We start from the raw sequence: 13,385 nt of genomic DNA on the forward strand, positions 1-13,385 counted from the left end.
TTAATCTGGTTATTACTCCTGCCCAGAAACTAGAATATGCATATAATTGTTTGATTTGGATAGAAAACACCCTAAAGTTTCTAAAACTGTTTGAATGGTGTATGCGAGTATAACAGAACTCATATGGCAGGCCAAAACCTGAGAAGATTCCATACAGGAAGTGCCCTCTCTGACCATTTCTTGGCCTTCTATAGCCTCTTTATCGAAAACAGAGGATCTCTGCTGTAACATGACATTTTCTAAGGCTCCCATAGGCTCTCAGAAGGCGCCAGAACGGGGAATGATGACTCTGCAGTCCCTGGGCGAAAAACAGTAGGGCTTTTGGAAAGTGGTCGTTCTGAGAACAATGACACGGGTGCGCGTGTGCATGTGAAGACTCCATTTTCTATTTTCAGTGTTTGAACGAAAACAAGGTCTCCCGGTCGGGAATATTATCGCAATTTTACGAGAAAAATAGCATAAAAAATGATTTTAAACAGCGTTTGACATGCTTCGAAGTACGGTAATGGAATATTTTGACATTTTTTGTCACGATACGCGCCGGCGCGTCACCCTTCGGATAGTGTCTTGAATGCAAGAACAAAACTGAGCTATTTGGATATAACTATGGATTATTTGGAACCAAAACAACATTGGGTGTTGAAGTAGAAGTCCTGGGAGTGCATTCTGACGAAGAACAGCAAAGGTAATCCAATTTTTCTTATAGTAAATCTGAGTTTGGTGTGTGCCAAACTTGGTGGGTGTCAAAATAGCTAGCCATGATGGCCGGGCTATCTACTCAGAATATTGCAAAATGTGCTTTCACCGAAAAGATATTTTAAAATCGGACACCGCGATTGCATAAAGGAGTTCTGTATCTATAATTCTTTAAATAATTATGTTTTTTGTGAACGTTTATCGTGAGTAATTTCGTAAATTCACCGGAAGTTTTCGGTGGTTATGCTAGTTCTGAAAGTCACATGCTAATGTAAAAAGCTGTTTTTTGATATAAATATGAACTTGATTGAACAAAACATGCATGTATTGTATAACATAATATCCTAGGAGTGTCATCTGATGAAGATCATCAAAGGTTAGTGCTGCATTTAGCTGTGGTTTTGGTTTTTGTGACATTATATGCTAGCTTGAAAAATGGGTGTGTGATTATTTCTGGCTGGGTACTCTCCTGACATAATCTAATGTTTTGCTTTCATTGTAAAGCTTTTTTTTTGAGGAGTTTGTAATTCGCGCCACGCTCTATCATTGGATATTGACGAGGCGTTCCGCTAGCGGCACATCTAGATGTAAGAGGTTAAGTCAAACGACACCGCTGGTCCTGCTCACATTGCCCTACCCTATGCTTTGACCTCTTTCTCCCCTCTCTCTCCAGATGAAATCTTGCGACTTGTGACGGCCGGCCGCCCAACAACCTGTCCGCTTGACCTTATCTCCTCCTCTCTTCTCCAGACCATTTCCGGAAACCTTCTCCCTTACCTCACCTCGCTCATCAACTCATCCTTGACCGCTGGCTACGTCCCTTCCGTCTTCAAGAGAGCGAGAGTTGCACCCCTTCTCAAAAACCTATACTCGATCGCTCCGATGTCAACAACTACAGACCAGTATCCCTTCTTTCTTTTCTCTCCAAAACGCTTGAGCGTGCCGTCCTTGGCCAGCTCTCTTGCCATCTTTCTCAGAATGACCTTCTTGATCCAAATCAGTCAGGTTTCAAGACTGGTCATTCAACTGAGACTGCTCTTCTGTGTGTCACGGAGGCTCTCCGCACTGCTAAAGCTAACTCTCTCTCCTCTCCTCTCATCCTTCTAGACCTATCTGCTGCCTTTGATACTGTGAACCATCAGATCCTCCTCTCCACCCTCTCCGAGTTGGGCATCGCCGGCGCGGCTCACTCTTGGATTGTGTCCTACCTGACAGGTCGCTCCTACCAGGTGGCGTGGTGAGAATCCGTCTCCGCACCACGTGCTCTCACCACTGGTGTCCCCCAGGGCTCAGTTCTAGGCCCTCTCCTATTCTCGCTATACACCAAGTCACTTGGCTCTGTCATATCTTCACATGGTCTCTCCTATCATTGCTACGCAGACGACACACAATTAATCTTCTCCTTTCCCCCTTCTGATAACCAGGTGGCGAATCGCATCTCAGCATATCTGGCAGACATATCAGTGTGGATGACGGATCACCACCTCAAGCTGAACCTCGGCAAGACGGAGCTGCTCTTCCTCCCGGGGAAGGACTGCCCGTTCCATGATCTCACCATCACGGTTGACAACTCCATTGTGTCCTCCTCCCAGAGTGCTAAGAGCCTTGGCGTGACCCTGGACAACACCGTCGTTCTCCGCTAACATCAAGGCGGTGACCCGATCCTGTAGGTTCATGCTCTACAACCTTCGCAGAGTACGACCCTGCCTCACACAGGAAGCGGCGCAGGTCCTAATCCAGGCACTTGTTATCTCCCGTCTGGATTACTGCAACTCGCTGTTGGCGGGGCTCCCTGCCTGTGCCATTAAACCCCTACAACTCATCCAGAACGCCGCAGCCCGTCTGGTGTTCAACCTTCCCAAGTTCTCTCACGTCACCCCGCTCCTCCGCACACTCCACTGGCTTCCAGTTGAAGCTCGCATCTGCTACAAGACCATGGTGCTTGCCTACGGAGCTGTGAGGGGAACAGCACCTCCGTACCTTCAGGCTCTGATCAGTCCCTACACCCAAAGAAGGGCACTGCGTTCATCCACCTCTGGCCTGCTCGCCTCCCTACCTCTACGGAAGCACAGTTCCCGCTCAGCCCAGTCAAAACTGTTCACTGCTCTGGCACCCCAATGGTGGAACAAGCTCCCTCACGACGCCAGGACAGCGGAGTCAATCACCACCTTCCGGAGACACCTGAAACCCCACCTCTTTAAGGAATACCTGGGATAGAATTAAGTAATCCTTCTAACCCTCCCCCCCTACCCTCCCCCCCAAAAATATATAGATGTACTATTGTAAAGTGGTTGTTCCACTGGATATCATAAGGTGAATGCACCAATTTGTAAGTCGCTCTGGATAAGAGCATCTGCTAAATGACATAAATGTAAATGTAATGTTTAGTCATAAACTCAGAATTCTTAAGGTTAGGCATTAACTCAATGTTTAAGGTCAGGGTTAAGGTTTGTGATTGACTTAAAACAAAAATATGAAAAACAACTTATCACTGGATTTTAACATGCAACCTTTGGAATCACAGGCAGATGTTTACACCCATCCACCATCCTGTCCACACTGCTCAGCAAAATCGAAACCTACTTGAAGCTAACAGCGCTCACTGTTGCCCCTAGTGGCCGGTTCCACGACATCTCCCGACATCCTCAGACATGGATGGACGTCAGACACAGACTTGTATCACAGGTGACCTGCCTGGATTTATTATACCTCCTGGTTGGTTTGTTTAGAAATAAATTGTGTATTTTTTGTTTTGTTTTAAGGTGGTTCTTGAACACTAAGATTACTAGAAGTGAAGTGATGTGGAATGAATAATGTTGAATACTCCCTTTGGTAGATGGTTATTCGTTCAATCATATTTATCAGTGGGTTTGTTGAATAGGGTAATAGAGACTGCCATTGTGCTAGGGACATACAGTACCTGAATTGTTTTGGTCTACTTGGGTTTATTTATTTTATATCATGGAGGTGCGTAATTTTTTTATATCTCTCTCCCTCCCTCTCTCACTCTACTGTGACATTGTCATGTTCCCTGCCAGTTCGTTCTAGAGAAGCAGGTTAATGTGCTCATTGGGAGTGCTACAGTGTCTCTCTCCAGTAGGTCCGTGTGTGACGACATATTGACCCATTTTTCTCAAACCAAAACTGTCTGTCAATGTTGGCTCATGCTTGCCCATGTGTTCCATTCAAACAAATCTTTTGGGTTAGTTATGTTTATTTTAAACATCATGTGACTGGTTTTGTGTGAATGTGTGAATCAAAACACTTTTTCAATCACGAAGTTTAAGTTCCAGTGCAGTCAAAAATGTGATTTTCTTTTGTTTTATATACATTTCCACACGACGAGGTCAGAATAATACTGTGTATTGTGAAAATTATGATAATGTCCTTTTAGTGCAAGAGCTGTTCGAAAATACCTCCTGAAATTTCAGTCTGTTTTGGTGGGATGGAGTTTTGGCCTGCCTGGTAAATGATATAGTTAAGTTAATAGACCAATAAGAAAGACAGTTCCAAGCCTCTCAGGTAGGTTTCAGTTTCCCCTCCTGTAACGGCTGTCGTCGTAAGAAAACCAAGATGCAGCGGAGGATGTGTATTCATTTTAAAGATTTAATCAAATGAACCACTATAAACAAAATACTCGACAGAAACGACAGCAAACAGTCCTGTCTGGTCCTACATGAACAAAACAGAAAACAATCACCCACAAACCCCAAAGGAAAAAACAGGCTACTTATGTGTGACTCCCAATCAGCAACAACGAACTACACCTGTGCCTGATTGGGAGTCACACATAAGTAGCCTGTTTTTTCCTTTGGGGTTTGTGGGTGATTGTTTTCTGTTTTGTTCATGTAGGACCAGACAGGACTGTTTGCTGTTGTTTCTGTCGAGTATTTTGTTTATAGTGGTTCATTTGATTAAATCTTAAAAATGAATACACATCCTCCGCTGCATCTTGGGAGCCACACACGGCCAAACAAAAGAAACCAGCCAACATAGAAAAATGAACATAGAATGCCCACCCAATGTAACACCCTGGCCTAACCAAAATAACAAACAAAAAAAACCTTTCTATGGCCAGGGCGTTACACCTCCCCACTCAGACTACCCCCAGACAGTCCTAGCAAAATTCTTGCTTAAGAAATTGCTCTTTGCTAAGATTTTTTTTTTTTTACCATTTTAATTTAAAGCCATCACAGTAAGGTACTTGATTGTTACCCAGAAATGATTTGATATCGATAAAAAAACGCTTGCATCGGACCGCTAAAAGTGTTGTCATTCTCAGAGAAAGCACGGTCACATAATCCCATGCCCATTTCAAATGCAATCATAACATGAAAGGCAATTTCAATGTAACAAAGCCAATAGTATCATAGACTTTATGACAACGTCATTCACACAGAACATTCCTTTCATAGAGACACTTCAAAAGGCACCAGCAGAAAGACAACAAAGAGAAAGGTGTTGAAAGAGGTGAGATGTATACTTGGTCCAAATTGCTTATTCTTCATCAAGAAACTCTCAGATTCAAAAGAAGGTTCAGAAACTCGGAGGGTAAATGTCTGCATTTTGATTATTTCAGCAACTTCGAATCACCTCTCTGCAGAACAATATCTATGGGCCTGTGGGAGAAGAGAGAGGCTAATTGAGAGCTACTTCCTCTGTATGAAATGCATTTCTCTCATCACTGGCCTTCTTTATGGCTCTGTTCTGTTCTGCAGTCCAATCGCCCATAAAGGGAAACACGAGAAATTCCTGGGTTTGGTCCAGGAGAGTAGATGGGACACAGTGCTGCTGAAGAATGTCTTGGGCAGTGGACTGAAAACCCATAAACAAACAAACACTGTTTTTCTCACTTTGACATCATCTAATTTACCTCATCTTTCATGAGGTTCACTTTGCCTTGATTGGGGCATCCTGGAGGTATGCTCCACCAAAGGAGATGGTTCGGACTATGCTGGCACAGATACATACACAAACATCCACAATCCCGACACATACACCTGCCACACTCTTCCTAACACACACACACACACACACACACACACACCAGGTGCGGGGGGGGGCCCAAGTGTCTACCCTGGCAAGACGCTGCAACCTTTGACAGCTGCATTGTAAGCCCTAAGGCATTTTTACCTCAAATACTTCTAGTAAGTTGAACTCAAAGTCAACGAAAAGTCTTTATTGCTTAAAATGTTTATGTGCTACAGACTCAAAACTAAATGAGCAGTCAAATCAACTATTAAGTTATGATAACAAATTATACATTTTTAAGTAAGCACAACTTTATCACAGCAAGTTTAAACAACTTGATTATAAACTGTTGATATAACTAAAACATGTATTGTTTATTCAGCATTAACTTTATAAGTAGTTCTAACTAAAAAGCAGTCAGGACAATTAGATACTAATATTTTTAAGTTTTCACAACATTTGATTGGTTTTGAGTTCAAGAAACACATTTTTTAGGTAATATAACATAACTAACCTCTGCTAAAGAAAATAATAATTTAAGTAATTGTTGACATTAAATAATAAGTACAACAACAATTTTTTGAAATGATTAAACATGTATGATGTTTTTTACGTAAGTAATGTAAACAAGACATTTTTAAGTTCCATTTATATGAAATTGACTACTTTATTTTGTTTGGTTAAAGAGTTTGTCGTGTTTGGGAGCTCATTATAATACCCAGCATGCTTTATTTTTGTTAATTTTTACATTTACATTTTGGTCATTTAGGGGACGCTTTTATCCAGAGCAACTTCAGTCAGTGCATTCAACTAAGGTAGATAAACAATCACGTGTAAAAGGTAAAATGTTTCTGTAACCGTTACTGAGATTGCCGTTGTAGGTAAAGTGGTCTGTTGATTGGGCAACATTATAAATGAGTGCTGCAAGTTATGAAGCTACTAAACAGGCTTACAGAAGTACAAGAGGCAGATGGGAGCAATAATGGTCTCTACTGAATTCCTGTAATGACATTTTAATTGGAACTGAAGTTGTACTTTCTTTGTAGTTGGGATAAAAACATTGTTTTAAGTAGCAACAGCTTGAAAATATTATGATATGTTTATGTAACAAAAAAATATTGAGTTACAAAATGTAAGTAGTCCAATCAACCTAATATTAACAGTTTCTTAATACATCTGTTAGAGTTTAAGCCACTAATAGGTTTAGCATTTAACAATGATCTTAAAGTTCAATGTACTTAAAACCTTTGACTTACTCGGGGTGTACAATCACTTCAACTAACTGTACTCCGATACGGTTGCGCAACGGATTTCCACAAAAGTTTTGAGTAATGACACAACATTGGGATTTACAGTGTGCTAGCATGTGGCATGTGGATGTAGGTGGTGGGAAGCCAGTCAAGCCACAGAGAGAACAAGGCTTGTGGGGGGGAAAACTACAGTATACTGCCCCAAAGATGCCTTGTATCTGAGCTGTCTCCAATGAGCAATGGGAAGAGGACCATAGATCTTCACTGCACCAAGAGGGGATGTGTAACGTTACATTGATAATAGGGAGAGAGGTGGTATGACAGCAGGGCAAGCAACCTGCCAGCCCACTGCCCACACAACAGCCAATGAAGTCGATACTTGGCAACAACGAGCTAATTACAATTAACTTCCAGGCAGATAACCTTGAAATAATCGAATTATGCTTCAAAAACAGCCCAGTTAAAAGGCCTGTTAAAGATCAATTACGGACCTTGTTAAAGCCTCCTCTGTTCCCTTCAATGTTTATAAGATGGCGGGCAAGAGAGAATGCTGAGAGCTTGTTTGTACGGCTAACCTTAACCTCAGGGAACCGCTGATCTTTACAAAGTGTGAGTCTCCTAACATACTAAAGCTTCTATTTAACCTGTGGTCCTCGCTTATAATGTATGCACACTTGCCATTTGGATACATTATACACAGAATGTCACCAGCAGGGGTACTTGGGGAGACTGAAGGAGTGGTAGAGGGGGAGTGGGGGGGGTGGGGTCTACCACTGTTGGCACACCTCTGATGATTAAGACAGGGAGAAGCAGGGAAGGACAGGCGGTACAAGAATGTGTACATCAGTTTCCGTAGGAGGGGGGGGCAGGGGAGATGAGTGGCGTCATAATGAGCCTGGGGGCTGGAACCATTTCCTTACATGGCCTGATCTATCATCAGAGTCCCAGAGAGGGACATCTGCTCCCATCCAACACAATCACCATCATTTCACCACAATGCCACCATCACATCCACTCTGGCCCAGCTCCACTGGCCCTGACTAAGGCCAGGAGGACTGTGTGGAGACAGAGGCTCTATGGATCAGTGAAGTGGAGGATACATAGAGTAGGCCCAGGCCCAAGGCCCTAAGATCTGATATGGCTGTAGCCTGCTGTATTATTAGGCATGGACCCTAAGACCCTCACAAACTTCTACAGATGCACCATCGAGAGAATTGTCAGGCTGCATCCCTGCCTGGTATGGCAACTGCACCGCCCGCAATCGCATGGCTCTCCAGAGCGTGGTTGCGGTCAGCACAATGCATCACCTGGGGCACACCGCCTGGACATCTACAGTACAGCACCCGGTGGCATAGGAAGGCCAAGAAAATCATTAAGGACTTCAGCCACCCGAGCCACGGCCTGTTCACCCTGTTACCATGTACCAGACGGAGACAGTACAGGTGTATCAAAGCCGGGACCGAGAGACTGAAAAACAGCTTCTATCTCCAGGCCATCAGACTATTGAACAGCCTGATGGCCTCTGCCGACACCCTAGACACTGTCACTAGCCGGCTACCGCCCAGTACTCTGCCCTGCACCTTAGAGACCGCTGCCCCATGTATATAGAGACATTGAACACTGGTCACTTTAATCATGTTTACATACTGTTTTACTCACTTTATATGTATATACTGTATTCTAGTCATGGCTCATCCTATATAAATACTGCTGTACACACCTTTTCTATTCATATACTGTCCATATACACCATTTATATGTACAGTTGAAGTCGGAAGTTTACATACACTTAGGTTGGAGTCATTAAAACTCGTTTTTCAACCACTCCACAAATTTCTTGTTAACAAACTATAGTTTTGGCAAGTCGGTTAGGACATCTACTTTGTGCATGACACAAGTCATTTTTCCAACAATTGTTTACAGACAGATTATTTCACTTATAATTCACTGTATCACAATTCCAGTGTGTCAGAAGTTTACATACACTAAGTTGGCTGTGCCTTTAAACAGCTTGGAAAATTCCAGAAATTATGTCATGGCTTTAGAAGCTTCTGATAGGCTAAATGACATCATTTGAGTCAATTGGAGGTGTACCTGTGGATGTATTTCAAGGCCTACCTTCAAACTCCATGCCTTTTTGCTTGACATCATGGGAAAATCAGCCAAGACCTCAGAAATAAATGTGTAGACCTCCACAAGTCTGGTTCATCCTTGGGAGCAATTTCCAAACGCCTGAATGTACCACCTTCATCTGTACAAACAATAGTACGCAAGTATAAACACCATGTGACCATGCAGCCGTCATACCGCTCAGGAAGGAGATGTGTTCTGTCTCATAGAAATGAACGTACTTTGGTGCGAAAAGTGCAAATCAATCCCAGAACAACAGCAAAAGACCTTGTGAAGATGCTGGAGGAAACAGGTACAAAAGTATCTATATCCACAGTAAAATGAGTCCTATATCGACATAACCTGAAAGGCTGCTCAGCAAGGAAGAAGCCACTGCTCCAAAACTGCCAGAAAAAAGCCAGACTACGGTTTGCAACTGCACATAGGGACAATGATCGTACTTTTTGGAGTAATGTCCTATGGTCTGATAGAACTGTTTGGCCATAATGACCATCGTTATGTTTGGAGGAAAAAGGGGGATGCTTGCAAGCCGAAGAACACCATCCCAACCGTGAAGCATGGGGTGGCAGCATCATGTTGTGGGGGTGATTTGCTGCAGGAGGGACTGGTGCCCTTCACAAAATAGATGGCATCATGAGGCAGAAAAATTATGTGAATATATTGAAGCAACATCTCAAGACATCAGTCAGGAAGTTAAAGCTTGGTCGCAAATGGGGTCTTCCAAATGGACAATGAACCCAAGCATTTATTTTTTATTTCACCTTTATTTAACCAGGTAGGCTAGTTGAGAACAAGTTCTCATTTACAACTGCGACCTGGCCAAGATAAAGCAAAGCAGTGTGACAGACAACAACACAGAGTTACACATGGAATAAACAATAAACAAGCCAATAACACAATAAACAAGTCAATGACACAGTAGAAAAAAGAAAGTTTATATACAGTGTGTGCAAACGGCATGAGGAGGTAGGCAATAAATGGGCCATTGTAGCAAAGAATTACAATTTAGCAGATTAACACTGGAGTGATAAATGAGCAGATGATGATGTGCAAGTAGAGATACTAGTGTGCAAAAGAGCAGAAAAGTAAATAAAAACAGTATGGGATGAGGTAGGTAGATTGCGTGGGCTATTTACAGAGCATACTTCCAAAGTTGTGGCAAAATGGCTTAAGGACAACAAAGTCAAGGTATTGGAGTAGCCATCACAAAGCCCTGACCTCAATCCTATAGAAAATGTGTGGGCAGAACTGAAAAAGTGTGTGCGAGCAAGGAGGCCTACAAACCTGACTCAATTACACCTGCTCTGTCAGGAGGAATGGGCCAAAATTCACCCAACTTATTGTGGGAAGCTTGTGGAAGGCTACCCAAAACGTTTGACCCAAGTTCAACAATTTAAAGGCAAATCTACCAAATACTAATTGAGTGTATGTAAACTTCTGACCCACTGGGTGTCACGACTTCTGCCGAAGTCGATGCCCCTCCTTGTTCGAGTGGTGCTCGGCGATCGACGTCACCGGTCTTCTAGCGATCACTGATCCATTTTTCATTATCCATTGGTTTTGTCTTGTTTTCACACACACCTGGTTCCAATCCCATTCATTACCTGTTGTGTATTTAACCCTCTGTTTCCCCTCATGTCTTTGTCTGATATTGTTTGTATGTTATTTGGGGTCGTATATTTTGTAGTAGTGAGCGGGTATTGTTGCCCATGTTATTTTATGTACATTTTGGTTTTGGAGTTAGTTGTTTGTTTATTATTTTATTAAAACATTCAAAAGGCACTCGCACATCTGAGCAATCTTGTTGCAGGTGCATGGCAACAGTTGAAACAGGATGAAGGAAAAAAGGAAACCGCACACTGCTCTTGATAGTATCACTGATATTTAATAAGCTTACGTATCGGCCTAACGGCCTTCGTCAGAGCTTTTTTTTATTATTTTATTAAAACAACTCCAGCAATACCAAGTTGGTTTCTCCTGCGCCTGACTTCCCTGCCACCTAAACACACGACGATGACACTGGGAATGTGGAATGTAATGAAATAAATAAAAGCTGCAATAAATCATTCTCTGAATAAACTACGTTTGAGCCTATTCCTGGAAACATTGAACCACTGTAGTTTACATCAATTATAATTTCTAAAGTGGAAGTTGGAAAAGTTACATTTGAGTGTTTCAGTGAATGGTTAGTAAGGGAGGCCCTGCTCTCTCGCTTCCCCAGTTGTTTAGTTAATTTTCATTCCAATCTCCTTTGCATTAGCGTAGCCTCTCCTGTAGCCTGTCAACTATGTGTCTGTTCATCCCTGTTCTCTCCTCTCTGCACAGGCCACACAAACGCTTCACACCGCATGGCCGCTGCCACTAACCTGGTGGTCCCAGCACGCACGACCCACGTGGAGTTCCAGGTCTCCGGCAGCCTCTGGAACTACCGGTCTGCGGCCAACAAGGCAGAGTTAATCTCAGCCTATGCTACCCTCCAGTCCCTCGACTTCTTGGCGCTGACGGAAACATGGATTACCACAGAAAACACTGCCACCACCCCGAGAGCATCTGGTCAGCGGGGTGGTGGCACTGGAATCCTCATTTCTCCCAAGTGGACATTCTCTCTTTCTCCCCTCACCCATCTGTCTATCTCCTCCTTTGAATTCCATGCTGTCACAGTCACTAGCCCATTCAAGCTTAACATCCTTATCATTTATCGCCCTCCAGGTTCCCTTGGAGAGTTCATCAATGAGCTTGACGCCTTGATAAGTTCCTTTCCTGAGGATGGCTCACCCCTCACAATTCTGGGTGACTTTAACCTCCCTACGTCTACCTTTGACTCATTTCTCTCTGCCTCATTCTTTCCACTCCTCTCCTCTTTTGACCTCACCCTCTCCCCCCCTACTCACAAGGCAGGCAATACGCTTGACCTCGTCTTTACTAGATGCTGTTCTTCTACTAATCTCACTGCAACTCCCCTCCAAGTCTCCGACCACTACCTTGTATCCTTTTCCCTCTCGCTCTCCTCCAACACTACTCACTCTACCCCTACTCAGATGGTATTGCGCCGTCGCAACCTTCGCTCTCTCTCCTGCTACTCTCTCCTCTTCCATCGTATCATCTCTTCCCTCTGCTCAATCCTTCTCCAACCAATCTCCTGATTCTGCCTCCTCAACCCTCCTCTCCTCCCTTTCTGCATCCTTTGACTCTCTATGTCCCCTATCCTCCCGGCTGGCTCGGTCCTCCCCTCCTGCTCCGTGGCTTGACGACTCATTGCGAGCTCACAGAACAGGGCTCCGGGCAGCCGAGCGGAAATGGAGGAAAACTAGCCTCCCTGCGGACCTGGCATCTTTTCACTCCCTCCTCTCCACATTTTCTTCCTCTGTTTCTGCTGCTAAAGCCACTTTCTACCAGTCTAAATTCCAAGCATCTGCCTCTAACCCTTGGAAGCTCTTTGCCACCATCTCCTCCCTCCTGAATCCTCCTCCCCCATCTCTGCGGATGACTTTGTCAACCATTTTGAAAAGAAGGTTGACGACATCCGATCCTCGTTTGTTAAGTCAAACGACACCGCTGGTCCTGCTCACATTGCCCTACCCAATGCTTTGACCTCTTTCTCCCCTCTCTCTCCAGATGAAATCTTGCAACTTGTGATGGCCGGCCGCCCAACAACCTGCCCGCTTGACCCTATCCACTCCTCTCTTCTCCAGACCATTTCCGGAGACCTTCTCCCTTACCTCACCTCGCTCATCAACTCATCCTTGACCACTGGCTACGTCCCTTCCGTCTTCAAGAGAGCGAGAGTTGCACCCCTTCTCAAAAAACCTACACTCGATCCCTCCGATGTCAACAACTACAGACCAGTATCCCTTCTTTCTTTTCTCTCCAAAACACTTGAGCGTGCCGTCCTTGGCCAGCTCTCTTGCTATCTCTCTCAGAATGACCTTCTTGATCCAAATCAGTCAGGTTTCAAGACTGGTCATTCAACTGAGACTGCTCTTCTCTGTGTCACGGAGGCTCTCCGCACTGCTAAAGCTAACTCTCTCTCCTCTGCTCTCATCCTTCTAGACCTATATGCTGCCTTTGATACTGTGAATCATCAGATCCTCCTCTCCACCCTCTCCGAGTTGGGCATCTCCGGCGCGGCTCACTCTTGGATTGCGTCCTACCTGACAGGTCGCTCCTACCAGGTGGCGTGGCGAGAATCCGTCTCCGAACCACATGCTCTCACCACTGGTGTCCCCCAGGGCTCAGACCTAGGCCCTCTCCTATTCTCGCTATACACCAAGTCACTTGGCTCTGTCATATCCTCACATGGTCTCTCCTATCACTGCTACGCAGACGACACACAATTAA

The 13,385-nt window shown here is 44.2% G+C and overlaps 1 protein-coding gene across 1 annotated transcript in view; it reads right to left on the reverse strand.

The window, feature by feature from the left end:
- The window catches only part of yjefn3 (YjeF N-terminal domain containing 3), a 69,139-nt gene that overhangs the window by 39,560 nt on the left and 16,194 nt on the right, over positions 1–13,385 (reverse strand). The gene's annotated exons all lie outside the window — the stretch shown is intronic.

This window comes from Salmo salar, chromosome ssa16 (assembly GCF_905237065.1).
Source record: "Salmo salar chromosome ssa16, Ssal_v3.1, whole genome shotgun sequence".
Classification (NCBI taxonomy): Eukaryota; Metazoa; Chordata; class Actinopteri; order Salmoniformes; family Salmonidae; genus Salmo; species Salmo salar.